Source organism: Podarcis muralis, chromosome 14, assembly GCF_964188315.1.
Source record: "Podarcis muralis chromosome 14, rPodMur119.hap1.1, whole genome shotgun sequence".
NCBI classification, from domain to species: Eukaryota; Metazoa; Chordata; class Lepidosauria; order Squamata; family Lacertidae; genus Podarcis; species Podarcis muralis.
The window spans coordinates 3,020,529-3,033,968 of NC_135668.1; the positions used below are offsets into that span (position 1 = coordinate 3,020,529).

Genomic DNA, 13,440 nt, shown 5'->3' on the forward strand with positions numbered 1-13,440 from the left:
ATTCTTGCTCGCAGTTATACTCGGAGGAATTGGGGTGTGTTGTGTAAGAAGCTGGCCACAGCAGCACCTGAGGGCGAAGAGCAACTGTGAGCCTGCAGCCAGCAGTTGACTTAGAACATTCCCCTCTTCATGTTTAAAAATCTAATAGGGATGTTGCCCCTTGTGATGAAAGACAGGGACTTAGTTGATTACAGGGGTTTTAGTAGATTAATTAATGGATTGATTTTGCATATATTTTCATCCAAGTAAAAAGAAAAGGCTTGCTTCCTTTGTTTTGGGTTGTTGCACATGGCTTGCAACATCTGAGAATGGATATTCCCTCCAGAATGAGAAAGGGGGAGAATACCTCTTTTAAGACAGTGCTTTCCATCTGCAGTTTTAATGCTGAGTGGGGGAATCCTGACACCTGACTAATCAGTGCACTTTTTCAGGCATTCAAGTTTGGGGGGGTTTTTTTATATAAAAAAAGATGAAGCAAATCAGTTAGACCCTGAGGAGGGAATAAAAATCACGTATCAGAGCATGTTTTGGGGCCAAAATGGTATGCTCATCTTCTGCCAAGTTCCGTGCAGCACTGCACACACAAGCAGATGCACAGAAAACTGTCAGATCTGCTTATACCATCTAGAAGTCTGCCCTTTCTCTCTCAGTTATAAGGTGCCATGGAAGCTTTTCAGCTGGGGCTCCAAGAAACCAGACTCCAGCATCTTTCCTTCTGAATCACTGGCAGCCTGAGCTCTCTGCTTCAAGGGTACCACGGAGGCTGCAGAACCAGCATGCCTGAGCAGCCTGTCAGCTGACCTCGAGGGCCAGTCACAGTTTACCCGGCCTTGTAAAGCCCTAGTCAAGAGCAAGTTGCCTATACTTCTGAACACTGCCACAGCATTTTAATTATGTAGGATGCTGTCTAAATACCGATTTTTAAAAATAAAACTGCCCCCTGCATGTCTTTTAATGTCCACCTGGTTCTTGCCCTCTTGCCCTCTACTCCTGCCTTGGTATACAATACCTGCCTGTTGGACCAGCTTCATCCTTTTTCCCACTTGCACTGACTCCAGCTCCCCCCCCCCCCGATCCTGGAGCCCAGCTGCCTGGAGCCTGATCCTGGCTGACACACCCTACTTGTTTCTGAGCAATGAAAGTGGCTGCCTCAAATTCTAGGGAGGGAGAGCACCTGCCCCCCATTTTCCCATGAGGGCTGCTCCTCCTGCTGCTGACAAAAGATTGTTTGTTTGGTGCGCAAAAACAATATGCAGAAGCAGAAGATGGGTCACCTGGTAGCATCTTTGCTGTTGGCAATTATGTAGATACACTCCCTCTTGAAAAAGGTTTTTTCTATCCAAGCTTTTTGACCCTAAGGAGGGAAGGAAGAAAGAAATAATTTGATGTCACATGGTAGATAGTGATGTTTACCTGAAAAAAGGATAATAATAATAATAAAAAATTTTTTTATTTATATCCCGCCCTCCCCAGCCGAAGCCAGGCTCAGGGCGGCTAACAACAATAAAACAGTACAAAAGTACAACATAAACAACATTCTAAAATCATTCATTATAAAAATTAATTAATTCAAGGCACTAGCAACCATTGGGCCAGAGCTCCGCGAAGATTGCCGAGGGAGGGAGTCAGGCTGTGCCCTGGCCAAAGGCCTGGTGGAACAGCTCTGTCTTGCAGGCCCTGCGGAAGGATGTCAAGTCCCGCAGGGCCCTGGTCTCTTGTGACAGAGTGTTCCACCAGATCGGAGCCACAGCCGAAAAAGCCCTGGCTCTAGTTGAGGCCAGCCTAACTTCTCTGTGGCCTGGGACCTTCAAGATGTTTTTATTTGAAGACCGTAAGTTTCTCTGTGGGGCATACCAGGAGAGGCGGTCCCGTAGGTACGAGGGTCCTAGGCCGTATAGGGTTTAAAGGTAAAAACCAGCACCTTAAACCTGACCCTGTACTCCACCGGGAGCCAGTGCAGCTGGTATAGCACCGGGTGAATGTGATCTCGCAGCGAAGACCTCGTAAGGAGTCTCGCTGCAGCATTCTGCACCCGCTGGAGTTTCTGGGTCAGTCTCAAGGGCAGCCCCACGTAGCGCGAGTTACAATAATCCAGTCTGGAGGTGACCGTCGCGTGGATCACAGTGGCTAGGTCAGGGCGAGAGAGGTAAGGAGCCAACTGCTTAGCTTGGCGGAGATGGAAAAATGCCGCCTTTGTTATAGCTGCAATCTGCGCCTCCATGGAAAGGGAGGTGTCGAAGATTACACCCAAACTCTTAACGGACGGTGCTGGCACTAATTGCGCCCCCGCAAGAGATGGGAGTTGCCCCCCCAATCCCATATCGCCCCGTCCCAGCCACAGGACCTCTGTCTTCGAAGGATTTAGCTTCAACCGGCTCCCACGTAACCATCCAGCCACAGCTTCCAAACATCTGGTCAGTGTGTCTGGGGCCGAGTCAGGATGGCCATCCATCAACAGATAGAGTTGGGTGTCATCAGCATACTGATGGCAGCCCAGCCCAAAACTCCGAACAAGCTGGGCGAGGGGGCGCATAAAGATGTTGAAAAGCATCGGGGAGAGTATCGCACCCTGAGGTACTCCACACACCAAGGAGTGGCGCGATGACAATTCCCCCCCAAGCGCCACCCTCTGTCCCCGACCAGAGAGAAACGAGCGCAGCCATTGAAGGACTGTGCCCTGGATCCCCACGTCGGCAAGGCGGTGGTCCAGAAGTTCGTGATCGACCATGTCGAAAGCTGCTGATAGATCTAGAAGAATCAGCAGCCCCGACCCGCCTTGATCCAGCTGTCTACGAAGATCATCTGTTAGGGCAACCAGAGCCGTCTCGGTCCCATGACCAGCGCGGAAGCCGGACTGGAATGGATCCAGAGCCGATGTTTCATCCAGAAACCCACCAAGCTGTTCAGCAACCGCTCTCTCAATCACCTTACCCAGGAACGGAAGATTCGAAACCGGGCGGTAATTGGATAGATCTAAAGGATCTAATGATGTTTTCTTTAAGAGCGGACGCACCACTGCCTCCTTCAGTTCCCCTGGGAATGTCCCCGTGCCAAGGGACAAATTGATGATATCCCCCAGGAGGGCCCGCACCTCGTCTGGACACGCTCTAATCAGCCAAGACGGGCACGGGTCAAGAGGACAGGTGGTGGGCTTTCCAGCTCGGAGGAGTCTGTCCACATTGGCTGGGGATATCCGGTCGAAGTGGTCCAATACTGGACCCGAGGACAGTCGAGGGGCCTCCAGTTCCTTTATTGTATCCAAATTGGCAGGGAGGTCATGGCGGAGCGACAAGACCTTCTCCGCAAAAAAGCTCGCAAATGCCTCACAGCTGTGTGTCAAATTGTTATTTAAATTTGGCTGTCCCTCAAGGGACGTTAAAGACCTGATTATACTAAATAATTGCGCTGGGCGAGAGCTAGCGGATGCAATGGAGGCCGAGAAGTATGACTTCTTAGCAGCCTTCACCGCCATCTCGTAGGTTTTCATAAAAGCCCTATAAGATGTTCTTGAGGCTCCGTCACGGGCACCCCGCCATACTCGCTCTAGCCGTCTGAGGTCCCGCTTCATTTTCCGGAGCTCCTCTGTAAACCAGGGAGCCCGGTTTCTGCGGGGTCGCAGAGGGCGCTTAGGTGCGATCTCATCGATGGCTGCCAGGAGCTGGGTATTCCAGCCCTCAACAAGCTCAGTCAATGAGTCGCCAGGGGGAGCAAGGTCCCGCAAGGCTTGGCGGAATCTCTCAGGGTCCATCAGCCTCTGCGGGCGAGCCCAAATTGGCTCGCCACCTAAGCAGGGTGGGGGTGGAAAGTCAATCCTGGCTTTCAGAGCGTAGTGATCAGACCATGGCACCTTCATCGAAGGAGACATGATCACATCTATACCGACGCCAAAGATCAAATCCAGCGTGTGGCCTGCTTGATGTGTGGGGCCCGAAACAAACTGGGAGAGCCCTAGTGTCGCCATGGAAGACACCAGGTCCAGAGCCTGTGAGGAGGGAGTGGCATCAGCATGGATGTTGAAGTCCCCCAATACCAATAGGTTAGGGAACTCCAAGGCCCAGCCAGCCACCGCCTCCAATAGGCCTGACAGGGTGGCTGCTGGTGCGCTAGGTGGCCGGTACACCAGCCAGACAACCAAGCTCTCCTCAGAGCCCCACAGTAGGCCAACACATTCAATGCCGGGGATCGATGGCGGTGGTAGAGCCCTGAAAGGACAATCTTCCCGGATTAATAATGCCACCCCTCCCCCCCCGGCCCACAGTCCACGACTGGTGGAGGACGGAGAAACCCGGGGGCGCCATCTCTCGTAAGGTAACTGTTGCCCCTTCGCGCACCCAGGTCTCTGTCACACAAGCCAGGTCAACCCCCTGCGAGATAAAGAAATCTCGCAGGGTGGCGGTTTTATTGCCTATAGACCTGGCATTGCACAGCACCAGTGACGGAGGTGAGTAATCCTTGCTCACCCTACCCTCGTCCCTCGGGATGGGGCGCAGATTGGAAAGGGTACGAGCATATCCATATCTCGATCCCCTTCGCCTATAACATCTGCCCCCACCGCCATACCTCCCTCGCCCCTCCACGGTAGCAATCCCAGGCCTCATATTGGCCTCCATTGATGGCAATTAATATTATTCTTTCGCAGCCTAAAACAATAAAACCTTAAAACAAAAAACCTTAAAACAATAAAAACAAAAAACAAAAACAACCCAGAAAACAATAAAACAATACAAACAAAAACTGCAAAAATTACAAATTCATCAAAATCTAACAAATTCCCCAGCCCACCCAAACATCCATCCCACCCCCATATATAAAATCGAAAGGGAAAGGGAAATATTAAAAAACAAAACAAAACATGTTAAAAAGAGCTCTGCACTCCTCCGGGTCCTCCTGGGCAGTAGCAGCATCAATGGCAACAACCATCCTTGTGAGGCCCCACCCTGGGCCAGATAGTAAGTGGCAGGAGCAGTCCTTGTGAGGCCTGTCAGGCCCTCCCTGGGCCAGGTGGTAAGTGGCAAGAAGGAGCAGGGCCCTCAGGCACTCACCACAGGGGAGTTTACAAGACTAGTTTACAAAAATGCAGCACATCTTAAGAGCATCTGTTGTGGTGGCTTTTCCCTACCTCCTATTAACCAGAAAGAGAGGGGCTCCAAAGATCAAATGTAGTCTCAAATGGTGTGTCCTTGCCATAGCTGTCAACTGTTCCTTTTTCTTGCAAGGAATCCTATTCGGAATAAGGGAATTTCCCTTAAAAAAGGGAAAAGTTGACAGCTATGGTCCTTGCATGTGTGAAACTGGGCCCCTTTGATGGGTTGTCCTGACACATGGCAGTAGGTTTGGTTAAATGTGAAATAACAATGATTGAAGGAAGTCAAACAAATCACCCCCCTCCCCAGAAAAAAGAACTACAAATACAAAAGAAAAACAAAAGCAGCATAGTATATCTTGACGAGACTTAAACCAGCTAAGCAGAGTGCTTAACTTTAAGACTGTTAGGAAAGTCAAATTTTACATTGTACTGTGGAGACGGAGTCCTGCATTAAGTTCTACTACTACAAGTAGGTTGGGTTAAGTTAGGTGAATTCAATTTATACATTGCTTCTCACTTTAAAAAAAGTCTGGAACCATTTTACAACCAAAGTATTTTTTAAAAAACACTCAGTAAGAATCACATAAGCAGTATTTAAACAAAACAGCAACCAGATTTAGCAGTACAGTGTCATATCATTGGTGCTGCTCAAATGCCTAGGAAATGTCTTTGTTAGCAGCAGAATTATAATAAAATTATTATAACATTGGTGGGTCTCCCTGGGAAGAGCATTCCATCAAGCGGGTGAGGTGGGGGCTACTGCAGAGAAGACCTGGGCCTCCCTCAATGGGGACACGCAGAGAAAGTCCTCAGGATCCAGACAGAATCCTATGGGGTAAAGGTATATTATATCTAGCAGCCAACTAGGAATACAAGACACTGCCCTATATACCAGGCCAGATTATTTGTCTAACTAATGCATACCCTCCAACATTTCTCCGATGAAAATAGGGGCGGCCAATTCCATAATAATAATTTTACTATTTATACCCCACACATCTTACTGGGTTGCCCCAGCCACTCTGGGCAGCTTCCAACATATTTTAAAACATAAAAAAACATTAAACATTAAAAAAAAACTTCCCTATACAGGATTGCCTTCAGGCGGCTTGGGGGTCAGATAATTCCATACCCTTCAACATTTCTCCACTGAAAATAGGGACATCCTAAGGAAAAGTGGGACATTCCGGAATCAAATCAGAAACTGGGATGATGTCTGTAAATCTGGGACTGTGCCTGGAAAATAGGGACCCTTGGAGGGTCTGCTAATGTATTGCTTTCTCTGATGGGCAGAAGGTCCCCTGAGTCCTAGGAGAGGGCAGAAAAGGCTCTTGCCTTTTCCATTGCCTGCTTGTCTGAGTCTTCTAACTGGAATGGCAGGGGTTGAATGTGGGGGCTTCTGCACACAAAGCATGGCCTCTGGCACTGAGCTATACAGTACTGGCTGGAATACAGACCTATACAGACCTACAGCTGGAATCAAAGCAAACCCACAGAGCAGCCTCTGCCAAACTGTGCCCTCCAGCCTGGACCAGCTGGGGTTAATGGAGTTGTACAGGTATAAATGGACAATTCTCCCAATGGAGAGATGTACAGACCCCAAGGGCCAGTATTGGGACCTGCACATTTTAACTTGTTCATAAATGATCTAAAGTTAAGGGGTGAGCAGTGAGGTGGCCAGGTTTGCAGATGGTACCAAATTGTTCAGGGTGGTTAAAACAAAAGAGAAATTGTGAAGAGTTAAAAAAGGACCTCTCCAAACTGAGAGAATGGGCAATAAAATGGCAAATGCAATTCAGTGAACCAGGAACAAGATTTGGGGCCATAGTCAACAAAGATGTTAAACCAGTGCGCACCATGGGTAATTTTTGCTATTAACTTGCACAGAAGAAGGAAGAAAGGGCACGTCCCCAGATTCCAGTAATCCAAACCATTCACTATCCCAAACTAGGATTCCTTGTTCTGTGTTTTCCCAAATGGTGATGTTTCTAAACCCAGGTGCTTGGGAACAAAAGTAGCCCTGATGAGGTGGTCACAGGTAGCAAAAGCAGAATGTATAGGTAGCTTCTGTTCTGAGTGTGGGGGTGCACCTTCTGTTCATAAAGAAATATTGTCCTTTCACGTCTGGGATAGATAAGACATTTACACATGATGTGGTATAGAAATATAATTTTATCCTTTTTGGGCAGCAGGAAATAGGTTTTACTGTCCCAGAATAATTTTGGAAGGTTTATCCATGACTAAAATATCTCTGAATCTATTACCTGAAGACTATGGCATGTGAATGGGGTGGGGTGGAAATGAGATGGGATTTTCTGGGCCCAGAAGACTATATATGTAGATTGGGTCCTGCTACAGTTATCAACCTTGATGGCAGAAAGTGAGGAGGAATTAAAGAACCTTTTAATGAGGGTGAAAGAGGAGAGCGCAAAATATGGTCTGAAGCTCAACATCAAAAAAACGAAGATCATGGCCACTGGGCCCATCACCTCCTGGCAAATAGAAGGGGAAGAAATGGAGGCAGTGAGAGATTTTACTTTCTTGGGCTCCATGATCACTGCAGATGGTGACAGCAGCCACGAAATTAAAAGACGCCTGCTCCTTGGGAGAAAGGCGATGGCAAACCTAGACAACATCTTAAAAAGCAGAGACACCACCTTGCCAACAAAGGTCCGTATAGTAAAAGCTATGGTTTTCCCAGTAGTGATGTATGGAAGTGAGAGCTGGACCATAAAGAAGGCTGATCGCCAAAGAATTGATGCTTTTGAATTATGGTGCTGGAGGAGACTCTTGAGAGTCCCATGGACTGCAAGAAGATCAAACCTCTCCATTCTGAAGGAAATCAGCCCTGAGTGCTCACTGGAAGGACTGATCGTGAAGCTGAGGCGCCAATACTTTGGCCACCTCATGAGAAGAGAAGACTCCCTGGAAAAGACCCTGATGTTGGGAAAGATGGAGGGCACAAGGAGAAGGGGACGACAGTTGACAAGATGGTTAGATAGTGTTTCTCGAAGCTACAAACATGAGTCTGACCAAACTGCGGGAGGCAGTGGAAGACAGGAGAGCCTGGCATGCTCTGGTCCATGGGGTCACGAAGAGTCGGACACGACTAAACGACTAAACAACAACAGTTATCAAAGGTGGCTCAAATATGCATAAAATGGATATCACATACAAATATGAACCCTCTTTTCCAGGTGCAGACAGTGTCAAAAATCAAGCAGGGGTCACACACAGGTAACGAGAGGCCCAAAGACAGAAAATCAACAGGTAAACCATTCCCCATAATTATAGCTCCATACATGTCATTCCAAAAAGCTTACTCTGCTTATTATCTGCCGGTGAAGAGGTCCTTTGGGAACTCTTTACAGTCTCTTTTAACAAAGCTGTTAAAAATACATCCACTGCTGACCACAAAATCTCCTCTAGTGCCGACCTTAAACCATGCAAAGATCTCAAGTTTCGTGATTTGCCAGCTAGTTGTGTTTCTGGAAGTCTTTCACCAGCTGATATTAGGCTGGCAATACAAACGTTCCATGCAAGACTGTGCCTGGTGTTTCAAATAGAGGAGTGTCAAAAGTGATTTAAAATTTACAGCAATTCTGCTCAGATGCTCAAGCTTGGATAAATTCAAGATCTAAATGCAGACATACCTCGTTTTATTGTGCTTTGCAGATAATGCTCCTCACAAGGACACGGGTGCAGCTGCAGCAGCTCAGCCTCCCACACCCCGACTGCCGCCCCTCTTCTGGCCATGGGAGTGGAGCTGGCGAGGGCTGGAGCCGGGTTCCCCCCTCCCCCTCTACAGCCAGGGTGGCCTGGCTTAACAGACTGCACTGTCTTGGAAATATAACGTTCAGATGCCCTGGGAAACAACTTTCTCACTTTACTGTGATATTTGCTATACTGTATTGTGGTGGTCTGAAACCAAACCCGCAGGATCTCTGAGGTATGTCTGCAGTTTAAAAGCAACCTTGTGTTTCTTTGTTGTGGGTATTTAGGAATACTTCATAATAAATATATCATCCCCCCCCCCTTTTCTTCATTTTTGAGCAAAAAGGATTTGAAATACCCACTCAGCTCACTGGATGTCCTTGGGCCAGTCACTATCTCTTAGCCTAACATACCTCACAGGCCTGTTGTGAAGACAAAATGGAAAAGGGAGAGGAAGAGGTCCACTGTTATCGTTTTACATAATAACAACAAAAACCTATAAACACTTGTGTTTATACCAGCAGCATTCACCCACCCTTGAGAACCCCCATACAGGGGCGTAGTGCAGGGGATGCCAGAGGGGCCATGGCCCCAGGCATGGATTTTTGAGGGGGTGCACTCAAAGCAGGAGCACTGGGCCGCACTGGGGGCATTGGCATGGGGGCGCCTGGTTTGTGCCCATCAAGTGCCAGGTCAGCTGGTCAGGCTCTCCCCTGCGCAGGTGGGCAGGTGGCACAGCACAGCCCTGCTTGGTCGCTCTGGCAGTGTCAGCAGCGAGGGCTGAGGTGCTGGGGTGGGCTCCTTCACCCTCCGCGCTTCACCCGCTGGGGTGCATACACCCCTGGCATGCCCACCTGCCAGTCTGTGTGCGTGCACTGGTCTGGCACATGTGTGCCTGTGCCGGACACCTTGAGCTCATGCAATGCTGCTGCCCCCATATTACCACAGCTAATCACACACCCACACACATTACCAACCCCCCTCCAACCGCTACATTTCCCTAGAAGAAACAACAACACATGTGGAGATTGGACCATAACAACCCTCCAGTCATGGAGCACACAGGGAACATTCCTTCCTAATCCAACACTTTAACTGTTGCACCACAACATACACATTGTTGTATGCATTTTTGTATAAAGCACACATTTAAAACAATTCCCCTCAATATAATGCATTTTTGTACATTATTTTCACTGATATGTGCATTTTGTGCACATTTTCCCCGAATATATTTCCCTTTTTAAAAGAAGCATTCCTATGTTGGAGAACTGCATCACAAAATTTGGAAAAATTCAAATGTTAAAGAACAGCTGTTTTGGTTTGGGAACTGTGATTTAGGTAGGTCCACATCAACAAGCAAAGCCAACTAATTTCTTCCCATGGCTGGTACCTGCCTACTGCATATTCCTCATGATAATGAGAAGACAAAAGCAGGTGCTATAAATCACTGGAATGAAAAGCTAACCAACATATGTACAGTAGGCCTTTGAAGTTTCACTGCTGTAGGATGCTTAATCCTCTTACCAAAAGCTTGATTATAATCCACTGAAAACACTGTAGTGAAAACATATACAGTCTTAGAGAAATGGCATCTTCTTGGTTTGGCTTCACCTCTACACAGTAGTGGGATGCCCAGGGGATGTTCTGCAAGATGAAGTCTTCCTTGGGCTCTCCAGGAAGACGGCTAGCCATAGCTCCCTGGATGTTTGGGGAAACTAAGTATCCTTCCAGCAGGAGCCTTTGCATGAAGGAACACGGAAAGGATTATGACAGATTAATGGCAGCGTTCAGGGGCTTACCCTGCTCAACAGGAGAGGAAAAGATGTAGCACAGCCAGCAAGGTCACTATCAACCACGACACCAAATTTTATACCAAAGTTTAAGCCACTTTGGAAGTGCATCTCGGGTCAGTGGTTAACAATGGACTGTCCTCTTGTGTCAGCATCACCATCATCATGCAGCTCCCAAGAGGATGCAACTGGAACCTCTTTTGTTGAATTTCTTACTAGCTGGCTGTTTTTGATGTACAGAGTGGAGGCGGCTCAACCATGAAGCTTCCCTTGGGGTGCCATGTAAAGGCCAGGTAATAACTGCTTGCTTGGATGATGCATGCAGGCTAGAAGGACAAACTCACATGGGATGGTCCCTTCCCTTCCAGAATTAAAAGCAAGCCAGCGTTCGAGGATCTGCATGGTTCTGACACCAGCTGCCTGCCACTTTGTGCCTCTTGCCACCTCCACCTCCTGCCCCCTGGCAACAAGGGTGTGGGGGTTGGTTTCCCCCATCAGAATCTATTGCAGGACCCCACCAGCTACCACTGTCCAGGGCTCCTTTTACAATGCTCAAGAGAGGGTAGAAATATATGGCATGAGAAATATGCAGGGTGGGGAGGGGGTTACCTCCTTAAATAGGAACCATGGCCAGTTTTGGAGACAATATACTTCCTCCATGAAATAACTTTGGAGAAAAGCAAGTTTTGTTTTGTGTTTTTTTTAGCACCAATCCACAAATAGGTACCCAAAGTCACAATTCTGGTCATGAATCTTTCCATCGAAATCTGCCTGGATCTTATGGCCCCTCCAAAACACTCTAGCAGCTGACTCCAAATATTTTTAAAGGTGTGTGCATGTCCTCATTTAGTTACCACCCAAATTAAAATTTAAAGACACATTTGGATATTTCCTGGTCAGGAGAAGGTTCACAATAATTTCAGAGGAAGCAAGCAGCATTTCAATAACTTCTGAAAAATTGTGTTTGCCTCCACACATTTGTGAGAATAATAGAACAGTCTATTTTGTTTTCTCACATTAGTGAGAAAAATAGAACAGTCTATTTTGTTAATTAGTCCAGTGGATGTTGTCTGCCTCTTGCCTACACTGATTGTCCTATTGGGAATTTTGAGTCAATGAAGAAATTATCCATTCACATCTGGAATGAGAACTTCTGACTGACTAAATTTTGCCAAGAGCAAAATCAAGGTAAATTTGGAGGTTCCTTCCGAGGAGAAATATTGGAAGAATTTAAGATAAGCATGAATTTTGTTTGGAAGACTGTGGCTATTTCTCAATATGTGGTGGTGGTCACTGAACATCCCTGGCAAACACCAATGAGGTCGGGGTTTTTAAATCCTAGAGACTGGAAGGAGCTATAGATTTGGGGAGGTGTTGCAAAACCAAGGTCTCATTCCATCATTCCCACACATATTCATGAAAGCATCTTTAGCATGCTGGCCTCTAAACTTCACTGCTGCTCTATCCTATCTTCTCTGGCAACCTCTTTCAGAGTAATTCTGCCAGATTCAACAAACCCAAAGGTAAATCACTGCAGCTCTTGCACCCTCTTTTTCAACACCCAAAATTAGATATTTCATCATCATCTTAATAAACAAAATGCATGTAAATAAGTTTCAGTGGCAATGATGAAATAACATGGAATTTGAAATAAGTCAGCCTACCTGTTATTCTGCAGAACATATTACTTTGAAGAATGGAAAGATGGTGGACGCTGAACAGAGATAACCAGAATTAAAGTTTAAGCTTTGTCCCACTTTCCTTTCTATTGCTTACAGAGTTGTTTAATCTCCTCTAAAGGCTAGGACTCCCAGTCTTTCTGAAGTCCACCAGAATCCTCACTTTAAGAAGAGTGTCTCATATGATAAGCATGTGAGTTGATTCTTTGTTCAAACCAGTCTCATGACTCTTTTCGAAGGTAATCCTTTAGACGTCCCATGACTCTTCATCTCCCTGCCCAGAGGGAGTTTCCATCTCATGGCAGAATGAGGCACAACATACTGACTTTGATAGCACCCAAATCTCCAATTTGTTAAATCTTCTTTCCCTTTTCCAAACAAGTGGCTTAGAGCAACTTGTAAGAATGCTGGCTCAACAGAAAAGGCCAGCTGGATTTTGGAAGCTTGCAACTTCTCATCTGAAACACACCCTCTCTGTTCTGCTGAAATTTCACTGCTATCTGCATAATTGGGACAATTGGACCTAATAGCCCTTTATGGGGTCCTCATTAGGTGCACAGCTCAACATTCTTTGGGAAAAGGGGAAAGGAGGGCATATAGCATTAATTCTATCTAATCCTTTTTTGAGCAAAATGAACTTGGGATGGATGTCAACATGAAAAGCAGTCAATAGGCCATACAACTGGGAACAAACACACATATCCCGCCCTCATACAGCATCATTACTGCTGTGTGGCTGAGCTGGTTTTGGAATATGGCTGCCAACTTTAAATAGCAAGCGACAGCGTTTGGTGTTAGCATAGTTGTTATCGCTACTACAGGGAATGGTACAAAAAGAAATATATTGGCTTGAGCTGCACCCAATACCAATCAGGAGTGCCAGCTTGGCCCTGCGACCATGGGTGCCTGCGGCCATGGGTGCCATGCAGCATGCATGGCCCTGGCACTGAAATTTGTGGTGTCTGGCACCTTCATGGGGAATTTTGTGGGTTTTTGGGCACCCAGGGCTCCAGCACCTATGATACTGATTCAGGGCACCGATCTTCTGTTTAGCTCAGTATTGTCTGCTCTGGCTGGCAGCAGCTGTCCAGGCAGATATCTACCCTTGGCCTGCTCCCTTTGAAGTGGAAACACTAGGGGACTGGACCTGGGACTATTTGCATGCAAA

At 47.0% G+C, this 13,440-nt stretch overlaps 1 long non-coding RNA gene across 2 annotated transcripts; it reads right to left on the reverse strand.

Annotated features, from left to right (window-relative positions):
• Nucleotides 1-9: 9 nt before the first annotated feature.
• LOC144325539 (uncharacterized) lies at nt 10-12,699 on the reverse strand. Of its 2 annotated transcripts, none has more exons than XR_013390727.1 (3): nt 12,258-12,699; nt 1,275-1,354; nt 10-67 (listed from the first exon to the last, which is right to left on the reverse strand). It is a non-coding gene; the product is annotated as an uncharacterized LOC144325539 (long non-coding RNA). The 2 variants fall into 2 exon arrangements; XR_013390726.1 differs by lacking the exon at nt 12,258-12,699 and adding an exon at nt 8,740-9,215 and having other exon boundaries at nt 43-67.
• Nucleotides 12,700-13,440: the final 741 nt, after the last annotated feature.